The following is a 17,234-nucleotide window of genomic DNA, read 5'->3' on the forward strand; positions in this document are numbered from 1 at the left end:
TTATGTAAAGTATAGTAATTTATAGTATAGTGCAATTTGGAAGGTTTATGGAGGTGTCTGCTGGAGATAAAACCTTAGATTGAATAAGACTCAGATGGTCTATCTTAGAAGTTATTAATACTCTATCAACTCTGACAAAATAGTATCATGTACCTCAGTATAGCTAGTCATTTTCAACTGGACTGAATCTGAACTTGATCTGTAATATTGTAACGTTAATGTAAGACATTTTACTACTCAGTACTACTCAGTTCTAATAAGTGTCAGGAATATACCCCAGCATTTACAGCCTCACAGGTAACTCAGTCACCTTGTCGCAATCACCACAGTGTCATGTGTCAAAAAAGAGGTAAGTTCGAGGAGCTGGAATCAAAGTTTCAGATGGTGAAAAAACTCATCCCTCAAGCCTAATCACTTGGGTTTGGCAGCTCTCCACCAAAACAGGGAGTCCCTTGACAAACTGGGGTAATCAAGAATGGAAAATCTCAGTGTCATTGATCCAAAAAATGTGCCAAACAAATGTCTTGGGATTCAAACTTTTTTTAATAATTCAACCAGTGACAATAAAGAATAAAAGGCACTCAGATTGTTTTGGGGTCCAGAACATCATCCTTGCATCATTTTGCACCATTTTGCCACTGATACTGGCACAGTCACTGACTGATCATTCTCCTGGTGAATGCTTGCTATAGATTTGACAAATACTCCCCATATTCCTTGTCCTGTTTTCACAGGACAGAAATGAAGTGAAAGCTCCCCAGGTAAGGTCATTAGCAATAAAACACTTGATAGAAAACAGGCCTAGTTCTGATACCCAAGGAAAAATGTGAAAATTAGGTGAGATGTCACCTGAAAATTCTCCCATTTACTAACATACGGTGGACTTCTATTGACCATTGAACTGCATTTCCCAGAGGGAGATTGCCAGGAGGAGGGGAAAGAGCTGCATTTTCTCAGGCTCTTCAGGACACAGCTAGGTTTTGTCATGAGGGAGCCCGGAGAGTGCATATTACTTTTCAGTGTGGATCACCACTGTTGCATAATGGCAGCCTGAGCAGGATCTAGCATGCTGAGTCCAGATGTATGTTGACAGCCAGAGTTGCCTGGGTGTAGAGCATAGGGTGGATTAATCGCTATGTGTGACCAGATGGTGAGCTTCAATACTGTGGGGACTGGTGAACCACTATGTGGGGATTTGCCATTTGCTTCTAGAGAGACTGAGCCCTTTAATGGACTGACCATACTGCCATCTAGTATCCATATTGCTGCCTTAAGGTTTGACTGAGACTATTCTCATGTGCACCAGTGGCACAATTGGGCCCCAACAGTAGTTGGCTGAAGAGTTAGGACCAAATGCTGCCCATTTACAGCTGCTACACAGAGATTTTTACTTACGGTCTATGCTAAAAGGTACCTCTTAGGGGACATTGCACCATATCCTTGCCATCCTCCTAGAGTGCACTCTAGACTAGTTATAGTATTATTATTCACACTGCAGTTAATGCTTATATGAACTGTTTATTGTTGATTTTGCTGATTCAGGAGTTAATTCCAGTCTAGCGGTACAGAGCTCTATTTTAAGTTATTTTGGCAGCGTGATTATACTGTCTAGCAGACTGCATTTGAACCTTTCTTCTGTATGCTCATTTATGCTCAAAACACCATTTAATATAGCCCATACCAATACATTAAGTTTATTTAACACTAAATGATCTTGTGTCTATTTCCTGATGGTAATTCACAGCTGAGTTAAAGGTATCTACAAGTGTGTTTCTGTAAGTGCATGCAGTAACTTTCACTCAACCAAATGTGCCAGAGGGCTGAGTTTGTTCTTGGAGTCCAGGCACACAATGGAGAATCCAAATGAATTACCAATTGGCTTCTTCAGGGGTAGAGTTTCATTGTATCGCTAAAAAGAACAGATAAGCTCCACTTAATTCCCATGTATCCAAACCACCTAAAAGGAAGAAAGGATACAGAAGATTCCAAAACCTATAAAAAATGGGATGGTATTTTGACTGACACAATGGTAAAGGGCAAAAGGATTGGTGTAGCAAGAAACTCAAATGTCCATATGTCAGGTGTGCTAGCCTTGTATTCATAGGAAAATATAATGTATGTTTTTTGTTTTGTTTTGTTTTTTTTGTTTTGTAAAAAATATGCTGGGACTTTCTTAACCACCACACTAAACATTTCCAAAACCTTACTTTAACATGTTCCTATATGAACCAGGCCTCATCAATATTTCCAAATACAGAAAAAATTCTACTTGGAGGGAGAGGTGTGAAACCAGAAAATCATGAACCTTTTGTAAGTTATAGCAGGAGCACTGTGAATTGGCAAAAACCAAGAAAATAAATTTTAATAATTCTACTGTGGGCTCCTCAACCGATTGTTATACATAGCAACAAAAATTACAGCCCTTTACTGGCACTTCAGGCAGTTTGCCAATACCTACTTTACGGCAATAAAACACGTAGAAATTAAGGCATCTCATGTGGAACATTCATTCGACAGCCTCAAAAGCCAAATGAATGGTAATTGCTTAGAACACAATGCGGTGGCAATCAAATCAGATTGAATCATGCTTTTAAATATACATCTACATTCTGAAGAGCCAAGATAATTATGAATTATGCAAATAAACACAATGGTTCCATGGCAGGGCTGTTGTTTAGGTAGCAAAAGGGACATTCATGCAAAACTCAAAAGGCTCCTTTATTTTGCTAGTGACTAAGGCAATAGCTAAGAAGAATGTTTCCTAATATTCATTTTCATATAAGACTATGAACAGCAATGAGCTAATGATGGACTTAGTTCAAGCATGGTTCACTGAACATTACTAAAGTCTGAGTGCCAAATTCAAACCCCACTGAATTCAATGGGACTTGAATGTTAACAGTGATAGCCTTTTCGAGGCTAATAGGCAATGGGTTGTTAAACACATGGCAATGGAGGTAGAGCTGGGCACTGCCCTGGGGCACTTATATCAAAGCAAATTTTTTTGTTATTCTGTTTGGTCGGGAGTGACAATGTTAGTAATGTTTAAATTAAAACATAAAATATCCAAAATAGTGTTAAAAGCTTTTTTGGCCATACTTCTCGTGTGGGTCACAGGAGTGCACTTACTTTTGCATCCCCATGACCCACAGTCAGCTGACAGCAGGCTATCCCACTGTTAGCTGATGTGGATGAACCGCTCCAGGTTTTGGAAGGATCCTGACAATATTGTTGGTATCCACCCAGCTGCCTGATTGACAGCTAGCTCTGGCTCTCAGTGAGAGGCATCCACCCACTCTCAAGTTTGGTGCTCCAGTGAGTGCTGGAGGAACAGACCAGAAATCAGTGACTGACAACTAGAGATGAGCGAAGAAATGAAAAATTCGATTCGACTGATTCGGCGAATTCGTGGACAATATTCGATTCGAGTCGAATAAATTCGCTGTGAATTTAACTTAAAAAAGGGTGTTTCTAGGCTTCAGAGAGACTTAATATTAGTGCAGAACACTGTACCTTTAATTTAAATGCCCTTGGAGTCTGCTGGGGAAGAGAAATAATACTGTCACTCAGTATGACATGCAGATGAGTGCCGTCGATCTTAGAATCACCGCACACTTCACTCATTTGGCCAGTCACGGGGCCAAAACCAGTGTTTGGAGCCACAGTGTGGCGGTGGAGGCAGCAGCAATGGGAGGCCATACAGCAACCTATGACAAAATGGAAACCAGCAGGAGTGTGAGGAGACCTGAAAGTGGCACATGGCAGAGTGGGAGCAATGGGAGGCGGTACAGGGACCCAGGTCACACTGTGGGCCCAGCAGCAGCGTGACCAGGCGGTACGGGGGTCCATGGCAGATTTGGGGCCTGGCAGCACCTATGGGAGGCCTGTAATCTGCCAGCACCCTATGACAAAATGGAACCCTGGGCTGGGGCAGGCAGAACCGCCGTATCTTTATCACGGTTTTCCCAGGCCACCGAATGGCGACGCTGCATATGCTGACGCAACGCTGTAGTCCCAACATGGGCCCCCTGGCCACGCTTGACTTTCTGGCCACATAGTCGACATACGGCTACGTTTACTTCCTCGGGCGGCTTGACGAAAAATTGCCACACCGCAGAGTAGGAAACTTTGCCTCCTCTACTCCTCACTGGCTGACTGCTACTTCCTCCGTGCACACCGGCACCACTACTGGCCGTGGTGGTAGGCTGCAGTGGAGCTGGTGCTCTACTCCGTGGCCGTTTGCCTCCACTGACACTGCTGCGACCCTGCTGCCTCCTGGCAGCAGCAATGGGAGGCCGTACAGGGACCCATGAGAGACTCTGGACTTGGCAGCAGCATGAGGAGGCGGTATATAGGGGCCCATGGCAGATTAGGGGCCTGGCAGCAGCTATGGGAGGCCCGTAATCTGCCAGCACCCTATGTCAAAAAATTCAACACACCAGCAGTGTGAAGAGACCTGAATGTGGCACATGGCAGAGTGTGGCGATGGAAACAGCAGCAATGGGAGGCCGTACAGGGACCCATGAGAGACTCTGGACTTGGCAGCAGCATGAGGAGGCGGTATATAGGGGCCCATGGCAGATTAGGGGCCTGGCAGTAGCTATGGGAGGCCCGTAATCTGCCAGCACCCTATGTCAAAAAATTCAACACAACAGCAGTGTGTGAGGAGACCTGAAAGTGGCACATGGCAGAGTGTGGCGATGGAGACAGCAGCAATGGGAGGCCGTACAGGGACCCATGAGAGACTCTGGACTTGGCAGCAGCATGAGGAGGCGGTATATAGGGGCCCATGGCAGATTAGGGGCCTGGCAGCAGCTATGGGAGGCCCGTAATCTGCCAGCACCCTATGTCAAAAAATTCAACACACCAGCAGTGTGAAGAGACCTGAATGTGGCACATGGCAGAGTGTGGCGATGGAAACAGCAGCAATGGGAGGCCGTAAAGGGACCCATGAGAGACTCTGGACTTGGCAGCAGCATGAGGAGGCGGTATATAGGGGCCCATGGCAGATTAGGGGCCTGGCAGCAGCTATGGGAGGCCCGTAATCTGCCAGCACCCTATGTCAAAAAATTCAACACAACAGCAGTGTGTGAGGAGACCTGAAAGTGGCACATGGCAGAGTGTGGCGATGGAGACAGCAGCAATGGGAGGCCGTACAGGGACCCATGAGAGACTCTGGACTTGGCAGCAGCATGAGGAGGCGGTATATAGGGGCCCATGGCAGATTAGGGGCCTGGCAGCAGCTATGGGAAGCCCGTAATCTGCCAGCACCCTATGTCAAAAAATTGAAAACACAAGCAGTGTGAAGAGACCTGAATGTGGCACATGGCAGAGTGTGGCGATGGAGACTGTCGGGGATCGTCGCGCCGCTGGTCCCGGCGCAGGCGCAGTACACCTCCCTGTACGCGAGCGCCGGGACTTGGCCGACCGCGGCAATCAGGTTCGCGCATGCGCAGTAGTGACCGCGGGCGCGCGCCTGGCACCAATGACAGCGCAGGGCGGGATATTTAAACGGCCCTGAGCTGTCATTCAGTGCCTTTTGGTCTTTTGTATCCTGTGAACCTGTGAACCTGTCTGAAGTAAGTTGCTGACCCGGATTGTGCCCTGACCTTGCTGTTTTCTCCTGTTTTGACCCTTGCTTGCCTGACCTCTCTCCTGTATGCCCCCTATTGGATCTGACCTGCTGTTGCTGACCTGGCGTGTGACCCGACTATTCTCTGCCCGCTGCTCTGTACCGCACCGTCCCCATAGTTACCGACCCGGCTTGTATGACCCTGCTCCTGCTCAGCCATCCATCCATCCATCCATCCGTCCCTCTCTACGGGGTCTCCAGACCTCCTCATACCTGGCTCTCTCCCGTGGGAGCCCCTGGCGAATACCCCTACCACTGACGGGTGTCCTCAGTAGTCACGACCTGGTCCTGGGGTACTCCAAGTCCATCCCCACCATCAGGGGCCCTGGTGAACAAGTACCCTGGGGCTTAGACTCCGTGCGCTGGGAACATCCGACCAGTGGAGTGCTAGTGGTACCGCCGGGCGGTCCCTTACAGTACCAAAAGGCCATGACTGAGCCTAGAGGAGGGCCCTCCCCGTTAGAGGAAATTTGCAGGCACCTAGCTACTTTGACGCAGGCCGTAACGGTCCTGCAGGACAGATGCATGCAGCTGGAGAATCGCATCCAGACTGGCTCTATTTCTGATCCTGCCCCACAGGCCCCGGTTTCTGCACCCCCGGCCCTGGTAGCTCAGGAGCCAGCCTCAGGGGCTTCCGCCCCGCTCCCTATGGTAGAACCCCGAGTACCCCTACCGGAGCGTTTTCACGGGGACCGCACACGCTTCCGGTCATTCCGCGACTCCTGTCTCTTGTTCTTTGAGCTACAACCCCGTACCTTCCTGACCGAAAACGTGAAGGTAGGATTCATTATTTCACTACTACAGGGTGAACCCCAGGATTGGGCCCACCGGCTAAGGGGAAACAATGATCCTCACCTGGGATCGGTCAATAGTTTCTTTGAAGCAATGGCCATCTTGTATGATGACCCACAGCGGGCAGCCTCTGCCGAAGCGACCTTATATGCGCTCCGACAGGGCCGGCGGGCGGCAGAGGAATACGCCTCTGATTTCAGGCGGTGGATGGGGGACACACGCTGGAATGAGTTCGCTCTATTGCACCAGTTCCGTATGGGACTCTCCGATCCCTTGAAAGATGAGCTGGCCCGGGTGGAGGTTCCCGAGTCTCTAGAAGACCTTATTGCCCTGACAATTAAGATTGACCGAAGACTGCGGGAACGCAGGCTTGAGAGGTCCGGCCAGGGTCGCGGAAATACCTGGGGTCCATTCCTAGGCCCCAGCCCACCAACCCGACAAAGCATCCAGAACCCACCACCAGGAGATGTTCCGGAACCTATGCAGCTAGGTCTGGCACGGCCTAAATTATCACCGGAGGAACGCCAGCGCAGACGAGCCCAGAACCTCTGCCTTTACTGCGGTGAAGCTGGTCATATGGTGCGATCCTGCCCTCAAAAAATGAGTAAGTGCACCCGTTTTTCTTCCTTGTCTGTTAGCAATACCTGTCCTTCGCAATACTTAGTAGTGCCCCTCTCCTTTCAGCTCCCAGGAAAGATCGTGGAGGTGACAGCCATAGTTGATTCGGGGGCATGCAGCTGTTTCCTGGATCTAGAGTTTGCTCACCAACAGGGTATCCCTCTCCAACACAGACAGAAGGGCTTCAACATCTTTTTGGCTGATGGTTCCCAGATAAAATCGGGGGTAGTTAATCAGGAAACTCCCCCCATTGCCACTATCATTGCCAACCAGCACCAGGAGTTCCTCCGCCTGGACGCTATTGCATCACCTCTTTTCCCAGTCATTCTGGGGCTCCCATGGTTACGGGCCCATAACCCCCAGATTGACTGGGAGACCGGGTCAATCTCGTTCCCTTCCCCATACTGTCGGGAACATTGTCGCACTTCGGGCCCCGCGGGGCCCCGAGTTCTCCTTTGCTCCGAAGGAGACTCCGACTTGAAACAGGTTATTCCCGCAGCCTATCATGGGTTCCTGGATGTGTTCAGTAAGCGGGGAGCCGACACTCTGCCCCCCCACCGCCCGTATGACTGTCCAATCGACCTGTTACCAGGCTCTGAAATCCCTTTTGGGCGTATTTTCCCCCTATCTGAGCTTGAATTGGGGGCCCTGAAGGAATATATCGAGGACAGCCTCCAGAAGGGATTCATCCGCCCCTCCACTTCTCCAGCAGGAGCGGGAATCTTCTTCGTGGAGAAAAAAGACAAAACCCTGAGACCTTGTATTGACTACCGGGAGCTGAACAGGGTCACGATAAAAAATCGTTACCCATTGCCATTGGTACCAGAACTGTTTCAGAGCCTAAAGGCTGCAGTCATATTCACAAAACTTGATTTAAGGGGGGCCTATAACCTGGTACGCATAAGAGAGGGGGACGAGTGGAAAACTGCTTTCCGTACCCGGTTTGGCCACTTTGAATACTTGGTCATGCCATTTGGGCTGTGCAATGCACCAGCCACCTTCCAACACTTTGTGAACGACATCTTCAGGGATTTTTTGGATGTCTTCGTTATCGTCTACTTGGACGACATACTAATTTTTTCACCCTCTCTAGAGGATCATAGGATACATGTGGCGAAAGTTTTGGGGCGATTGCGGCAGCATGGGTTATATGCTAAGGCGGAGAAATGTTGCTTTGAGCAATCTAGCATCACGTTCCTAGGCCTGATTATCTCCACTGCGGGGGTCGCGATGGACCCCCAGAAGGTCTCTGCAATTTTAGATTGGCCTGAACCCACGGACAAAAAAGGTGTCCAACGGTTTATAGGGTTCGCGAACTTTTATCGGAAGTTCATCAAAAACTTCTCGGGTCTGGTCTCCCCCATTACCCAACTAACCAAACTTGGAACCCGGTTCAAATGGACACCAGAGGCTCAAAAAGCTTTCGAAGCTCTGAAAAAGCTGTTTACCTCGGCACCCATCCTGGGCCACCCGGACGCGGCCCTGCCCTACATCTTGGAGGTAGATGCATCGGAGAATGCGGTAGGATCCATCCTGTCTCAGCGGAAAGGCACCAAAGAGTTACTCCATCCCGTAGCATTCTTCTCGAGGAAACTCACCCCAGCAGAGAAGAATTACGATATCGGGGATCGAGAGCTGCTGGCTATCAAAGCAGCGCTAGAAGAATGGAGATACCTGCTGGAAGGTGCCTCACACCCTATATTGATTTTCACAGACCACAAGAATCTGGAATATCTGAGGACTGCCAAGCGTCTACGCCCACGGCAGGCAAGATGGGCCCTGTTCTTTTCCAGATTCAATTTTCATATTACTTACAGGCCCGGATCTAAAAATACGAAGCCTGACGCGCTATCTCGTATGTTTGAGGACTCCGAAGAAGAACTGGTACCCGACACTATCTTGTCCTCAGGGAACTTCTTGGCGCTCCAGTCGGACCTTCGCTCCAAGTTAATAGAAGCATCTACGGCCACACCAACCCCAGTTGGGGTATCCCTCCAGAACAAAGGGGGACTCCTGTGGAAGGAGGATTCTATCATGGTACCTGAGGAAGTCCGGACCCTGGTTTTGGGGCATTGCCACGATCACCCGCTGGCGGGTCACTTTGGCCCAGTCAAGACTCTGGAGCTTCTCCGGCGCTCGTTTTGGTGGCCAAACATGGCTAAGGATTGCAAGCGCTACGTGAGATCCTGTACCATCTGCCAGAAGAGCAAACCGTCAAGGAGCAAAGCCTGGGGGCTGTTGCGACCTTTGCCGATTCCCGAACGGCCTTGGCAGAAGATCGCGATGGACTTCATAGTCGAGCTCCCACCGTCACAAGACCACACAGCAATTCTGGTGGTTATTGATCGCCTATCCAAGATGGCTCACTTCGTGCCACTAAGGAAGACTCCGTCAGCAACTGAGACGGCGCGAATATTTATCCGGGAGATCGTTAGACTTCATGGAGTACCCGAGGACATCGTCTCTGATCGAGGGGTCCAGTTTACATCTAAGTTTTGGAGGGCTCTGTGCAAGGCCCTGGACATCAAGTTGTCCCTCTCCTCCGCGTTCCACCCTCAGACCAACGGTCAGACCGAGAGGACGAACCAGACCCTGGAGCAATACTTGCGTTGCTACACGTCTTTCCTGCAGGATGATTGGCTGTCTCTTTTACCCCTGGCGGAGTTCGCTTATAACAACGCAAGCCATTCGGCAACGGGGCAGTCCCCATTCTTTTCGAATTATGGGTTTCACCCTGTCTTTCTCCCTGACTTGGTCTCTGAATGCCCAGTTCCAGCCACGCAGGATGCGTTGACCTTCTTCTCCGTCAATAACAAATTACTCCAGGAAGCCATCGCTCGGGCCCAAGAGGACAATAAGAAGGAGTTTAACAAGAAACGTAGAGGGGATTTGGCGTTGCGGCCTGGGCAGAAGGTGTGGTTGGCCACAACCAACTTAAAGATGCTTTGTCCTTCGAAAAAATTGGGACCTAAATTTGTGGGGCCTTTTCAGGTAAAGCGGATGGTCAACGAAGTGGCATATGAGCTGATCCTTCCGGCCACATTCAGAATTCATCCAGTTTTCCATGTATCTCTGCTGAAGCCAGTGATCCCAGATGCCTTCCCAGAACGAGAATCCAGACCCCCTGATGCCATAACGGTCGAAGGACAAGAGGAATTTGAGGTGGAAACGATCCTTAAGTGCCGAAGAAGGGGGGGCCAGACCCAATTCCTAATTAAGTGGAAGGGCTATGGTCCTGAGGACAACTCCTGGGAACCGGCTCATAATGTCCACGCACCTAGACTAGTCCGGGAGTTTCTTCGTGATCACCCGTGGTGGAGAGATCGGGTGGGCATCCGGAGGTTGCCCGTAGGGGGGGGGCAATGTCGGGGATCGTCGCGCCGCTGGTCCCGGCGCAGGCGCAGTACACCTCCCTGTACGCGAGCGCCGGGACTTGGCCGACCGCGGCAATCAGGTTCGCGCATGCGCAGTAGTGACCGCGGGCGCGCGCCTGGCACCAATGACAGCGCAGGGCGGGATATTTAAACGGCCCTGAGCTGTCATTCAGTGCCTTTTGGTCTTTTGTATCCTGTGAACCTGTGAACCTGTCTGAAGTAAGTTGCTGACCCGGATTGTGCCCTGACCTTGCTGTTTTCTCCTGTTTTGACCCTTGCTTGCCTGACCTCTCTCCTGTATGCCCCCTATTGGATCTGACCTGCTGTTGCTGACCTGGCGTGTGACCCGACTATTCTCTGCCCGCTGCTCTGTACCGCACCGTCCCCATAGTTACCGACCCGGCTTGTATGACCCTGCTCCTGCTCAGCCATCCATCCATCCATCCATCCGTCCCTCTCTACGGGGTCTCCAGACCTCCTCATACCTGGCTCTCTCCCGTGGGAGCCCCTGGCGAATACCCCTACCACTGACGGGTGTCCTCAGTAGTCACGACCTGGTCCTGGGGTACTCCAAGTCCATCCCCACCATCAGGGGCCCTGGTGAACAAGTACCCTGGGGCTTAGACTCCGTGCGCTGGGAACATCCGACCAGTGGAGTGCTAGTGGTACCGCCGGGCGGTCCCTTACAGAGACAGCAGCAATGGGAGGCCGTACAGGAACCCATGAGAGACTCTGGACTTGGCAGCAGCATGAGGAGGCGGTATATAGGGGCCCATGGCAGATTAGGGGCCTGGCAGCAGCTATGGGAGGCCCGTAATCTGCCAGCACCCTATGTCAAAAAATTCAACACAACAGCAGTGTGTGAGGAGACCTGAAAGTGGCACATGGCAGAGTGTGGCGATGGAGACAGCAGCAATGGGAGGCCGTACAGGGACCCATGAGAGACTCTGGACTTGGCAGCAGCATGAGGAGGCGGTATATAGGGGCCCATGGCAGATTAGGGGCCTGGCAGCAGCTATGGGAGGCCCGTAATCTGCCAGCACCCTATGTCAAAAAATTGAAAACACAAGCAGTGTGAAGAGACCTGAATGTGGCACATGGCAGAGTGTGGCGATGGAGACAGCAGCAATGGGAGGCCGTACAGGGACCCATGAGAGACTCTGGACTTGGCAGCAGCATGAGGAGGCGGTATATAGGGGCCCATGGCAGATTAGGGGCCTGGCAGCAGCTATGGGAGGCCCGTAATCTGCCAGCACCCTATGTCAAAAAATTCAACACAACAGCAGTGTGTGAGGAGACCTGAAAGTGGCACATGGCAGAGTGTGGCGATGGAGACAGCAGCAATGGGAGGCCGTACAGGGACCCATGAGAGACTCTGGACTTGGCAGCAGCATGAGGAGGCGGTATATAGGGGCCCATGGCAGATTAGGGGCCTGGCAGCAGCTATGGGAAGCCCGTAATCTGCCAGCACCCTATGTCAAAAAATTGAAAACACAAGCAGTGTGAAGAGACCTGAATGTGGCACGTGGCAGAGTGTGGCGATGGAGACAGCAGCAATGGGAGGCCGTACAGGGACCCATGAGAGACTCTGGACTTGGCAGCAGCATGAGGAGGCGGTATATAGGGGCCCATGGCAGATTAGGGGCCTGGCAGCAGCTATGGGAGGCCCGTAATCTGCCAGCACCCTATGTCAAAAAATTGAAAACACAAGCAGTGTGAAGAGACCTGAATGTGGCACATGGCAGAGTGTGGCGATGGAGACAGCAGCAATGGGAGGCCGTACAGGGACCCATGAGAGACTCTGGACTTGGCAGCAGCATGAGGAGGCGGTATATAGGGGCCCATGGCAGATTAGGGGCCTGGCAGCAGCTATATGAGGCCCGTAATCTGCCAGCACCCTATGTCAAAAAATTCAACACAACAGCAGTGTGAAGAGACCTGAATGTGGCACATGGCAGAGTGTGGCGATGGAGACAGCAGCAATGGGAGGACGTACAGGGACCCATGAGAGACTCTGGACTTGGCAGCAGCATGAGGAGGTGGTATATAGGGGCCCATGGCAGATAAGGGGCCTGGCAGCAGCTATGGGAGGCCCGTAATCTGCCAGCACCCTATGTCAAAAAATTGAAAACACAAGCAGTGTGAAGAGACCTGAATGTGGCACATGGCAGAGTGTGGCGATGGAGACAGCAGCAATGGGAGGCCGTACAGGGACCCATGAGAGACTCTGAACTTGGCAGCAGCATGAGGAGGCGGTATATAGGGGCCCATGGCAGATTAGGGGCCTGGCAGCAGCTATGGGAGGCCCGTAATCTGCCAGCACCCTATGTCAAAAAATTCAACACAACAGCAGTGTGAAGAGACCTGAATGTGGCACATGGCAGAGTGTGGCGATGGAGACAGCAGCAATGGGAGGCCGTACAGGGACCCATGAGAGACTCTGGACTTGGCAGCAGCATGAGGAGGTGGTATATAGGGGCCCATGGCAGATTAGGGGCCTGGAAGCAGCTATGGGAGGCCCGTAATCTGCCAGCACCCTATGTCAAAAAATTGAAAACACAAGCAGTGTGAAGAGACCTGAATGTGGCACATGGCAGAGTGTGGCGATGGAGACAGCAGCAATGGGAGGCCGTACAGGGACCCATGAGAGACTCTGGACTTGGCAGCAGCATGAGGAGGCGGTATATAGGGGCCCATGGCAGATTAGGGGCCTGGCAGCAGCTATGGGAGGCCCGTAATCTGCCAGCACCCTATGTCAAAAAATTCAACACAACAGCAGTGTGTGAGGAGACCTGAAAGTGGCACATGGCAGAGTGTGGCGATGGAGACAGCAGCAATGGGAGGCCGTACAGGGACCCATGAGAGACTCTGGACTTGGCAGCAGCATGAGGAGGCGGTATATAGGGGCCCATGGCAGATTAGGGGCCTGGCAGCAGCTATGGGAAGCCCGTAATCTGCCAGCACCCTATGTCAAAAAATTGAAAACACAAGCAGTGTGAAGAGACCTGAATGTGGCACATGGCAGAGTGTGGCGATGGAGACAGCAGCAATGGGAGGCCGTACAGGGACCCATGAGAGACTCTGGACTTGGCAGCAGCATGAGGAGGCGGTATATAGGGGCCCATGGCAGATTAGGGGCCTGGCAGCAGCTATGGGAGGCCCGTAATCTGCCAGCACCCTATGTCAAAAAATTGAAAACACAAGCAGTGTGAAGAGACCTGAATGTGGCACATGGCAGAGTGTGGCGATGGAGACAGCAGCAATGGGTGGGAGGCCGTACAGGGACCCATGAGAGACTCTGGACTTGGCAGCAGCATGAGGAGGCGGTATATAGGGGCCCATGGCAGATTAGGGGCCTGGCAGCAGCTATGGGAGGCCCGTAATCTGCCAGCACCCTATGTCAAAAAATTCAACACAACAGCAGTGTGTGAGGAGACCTGAAAGTAGCACATGGCAGAGTGTGGCGATGGAGACAGCAGCAATGGGAGGCCGTACAGGGACCCATGAGAGACTCTGGACTTGGCAGCAGCATGAGGAGGTGGTATATAGGGGCCCATGGCAGATTAGGGGCCTGGCAGCAGCTATGGGAGGCCCGTAATCTGCCAGCACCCTATGTCAAAAAATTGAAAACACAAGCAGTGTGAAGAGACCTGAATGTGGCACATGGCAGAGTGTGGCGATGGAGACAGCAGCAATGGGAGGCCATACAGGGACCCATGAGAGACTCTGGACTTGGCAGCAGCATGAGGAGGCGGTATATAGGGGCCCATGGCAGATTAGGGGCCTGGCAGCAGCTATGGGAGGCCCGTAATCTTCCAGCACCCTATGTCAAAAAATTCAACACAACAGCAGTGTGTGAGGAGACCTGAAAGTGGCACATGGCAGAGTGTGGCGATGGAGACAGCAGCAATGGGAGGCCGTACAGGGACCCATGAGAGACTCTGGACTTGGCAGCAGCATGAGGAGGCGGTATATAGGGGCCCATGGCAGATTAGGGGCCTGGCAGCAGCTATGGGAAGCCCGTAATCTGCCAGCACCCTATGTCAAAAAATTGAAAACACAAGCAGTGTGAAGAGACCTGAATGTGGCACATGGCAGAGTGTGGCGATGGAGACAGCAGCAATGGGAGGCCGTACAGGGACCCATGAGAGACTCTGGACTTGGCAGCAGCATGAGGAGGCGGTATATAGGGGCCCATGGCAGATTAGGGGCCTGGCAGCAGCTATGGGAGGCCCGTAATCTGCCAGCACCCTATGTCAAAAAATTGAAAACACAAGCAGTGTGAAGAGACCTGAATGTGGCACATGGCAGAGTGTGGCGATGGAGACAGCAGCAATGGGAGGCCGTACAGGGACCCATGAGAGACTCTGGACTTGGCAGCAGCATGAGGAGGCGGTATATAGGGGCCCATGGCAGATTAGGGGCCTGGCAGCAGCTATGGGAGGCCCGTAATCTGCCAGCACCCTATGTCAAAAAATTCAACACAACAGCAGTGTGTGAGGAGACCTGAAAGTGGCACATGGCAGAGTGTGGCGATGGAGACAGCAGCAATGGGAGGCCGTACAGGGACCCATGAGAGACTCTGGACTTGGCAGCAGCATGAGGAGGTGGTATATAGGGGCCCATGGCAGATTAGGGGCCTGGCAGCAGCTATGGGAGGCCCGTAATCTGCCAGCACCCTATGTCAAAAAATTGAAAACACAAGCAGTGTGAAGAGACCTGAATGTGGCACATGGCAGAGTGTGGCGATGGAGACAGCAGCAATGGGAGGCCGTACAGGGACCCATGAGAGACTCTGGACTTGGCAGCAGCATGAGGAGGCGGTATATAGGGGCCCATGGCAGATTAGGGGCCTGGCAGCAGCTATGGGAGGCCCGTAATCTTCCAGCACCCTATGTCAAAAAATTCAACACAACAGCAGTGTGTGAGGAGACCTGAAAGTGGCACATGGCAGAGTGTGGCGATGGAGACAGCAGCAATGGGAGGCCGTACAGGGACCCATGAGAGACTCTGGACTTGGCAGCAGCATGAGGAGGCGGTATATAGGGGCCCATGGCAGATTAGGGGCCTGGCAGCAGCTATGGGAGGCCCGTAATCTGCCAGCACCCTATGTCAAAAAATTGAAAACACAAGCAGTGTGAAGAGACCTGAATGTGGCACATGGCAGAGTGTGGCGATGGAGACAGCAGCAATGGGAGGCCGTACAGGGACCCATGAGAGACTCTGGACTTGGCAGCAGCATGAGGAGGCGGTATATAGGGGCCTATGGCAGATTAGGGGCCTGGCAGCAGCTATAGGAGGCCCGTAATCTGCCAGCACCCTATGTCAAAAAATTCAACACACCAGCAGTGTGTGAGGAGACCTGAAAGTGGCACATGTTTGAGGCATGATTCATGGCGGATTTAGTCAGTTGTGTCAGGAACTGGTGGTTTGAAATCCAGACTAATCCACGCCTGATTCATTTTCACAAACGTGAGTCTTTCCACACTTTGGGTGGACAGTCGTGTCCTCCGCGGAGTTACAATACCTCCTGCCGCACTAAACACGCGCTCCGATGCCACGCTACTGGCCGGGCATGACAGCCTTTCAAGGGCAAATTCAGCTAGTTGGGGCCAAAGGTCAAGTTTCGTTGCCCAGTAGTCAAGGGGATTGTCTACCTCGGTTGGCAGGGTGCTGTCCAAGTAGGCCCAAGCCTGTTGTTTGAGCTCCTGCTCCAGGTCCACCTGATGCTGCTGCTGCTGCTGCGGCTGGTTAGTAGTTTCCTCACTGCGCTGGTGAAGAAAGCTACTCATCATCGACTGCAGACTGAGGCAGCCGCTGCTGGTGGAGCTGCCACTGCTCCTACCACCCCACCCCTCCCCTGCTGCCATGCCAGCGGAACGCGAGCGCACAGGGCCCACAGTGTCTGAGGATGGACGTTGGCGCACAAAGGCAGAGACCAACTGACTACATAGGTGGTTTTTATAGTACGTAATTTTGGCCTCCCTCTCAGCAGGTGTGAAAAAGGCCACCATTTTGGACCGGTAGCGAGGGTCCAACAAGGTGGACAGCCAAAAGTCATCCCTCTGTCTGATGGTTATTATTCGGCTGTCGCTACGCAAGCAACCGAGCATGCTATGGGCCATTTGTGCCAAGGAATGCGAGGGACTCCCTGCCTCCATCTCCACAGCATACTGCCACGGTGCGTCTGGGTCCTCTGTCTCCTCCTCCTCCTCCTCTACCAGATGCTCCTGCTCCTCCACTCCTGTCCGCTGAGTGGAAAAACCACCCATTTCACTCAATAATTCCTGAGCACAAATGTCCTCCTCTACCTCCTCCTCTTCTTCCTGTCCTGCCCCCACAGGGGTCATGTGGCGTTGAGATCTGTGCGCCACGTCTACCGCACCCTGACCAGCCATTGTTAACAGCATTTGTTCCAGGACGTGCAACAGAGGAATGACGTCGTTCATCCCATAGTCCTGCCGACTCACGAATAGCGTGGCCTCCTCAAAGGGCCTGAGCAAGCGGCAGGTGTCACGCATGAGCTGCCAATGGCTGACATCTAAGTTACACAGGGGAGTACCTTTATCCGCTTGTAACATAAGGAAATCGGTGATGGCCTTTCGCTGCTCGTAAAGGCGGTCTAACATGTGTAGGGTTGAATTCCACCTTGTTGCAACGTCGCAGATCAGGCGATGCTGTGGAATTCCGTTCTGCCGCTGCAGCTCAATGAGGGTGTTCTTTGCGGTGTAGGAATGGCTGAAATGCATGCACAGTTTACGTGACATTTTAAGGATGTCTTGCAGTGGGATGGTGGATTTTAGGAACCGCTTGACAAC

The 17,234-nt window shown here is 52.0% G+C and overlaps 1 protein-coding gene across 1 annotated transcript in view; it reads right to left on the minus strand.

Moving 5' to 3' along the window:
* LOC149443674 (uncharacterized) overlaps positions 1 to 17,234 on the minus strand; it is a 627,829-nt gene that overhangs the window by 78,735 nt on the left and 531,860 nt on the right. The gene's annotated exons all lie outside the window — the stretch shown is intronic.

Source organism: Staurois parvus, unplaced genomic scaffold (genome assembly GCF_062004578.1).
Source record: "Staurois parvus isolate SC_StPar_1 unplaced genomic scaffold, SC_StPar_1.0 ptg000839l, whole genome shotgun sequence".
Taxonomy (NCBI): Eukaryota; Metazoa; Chordata; class Amphibia; order Anura; family Ranidae; genus Staurois; species Staurois parvus.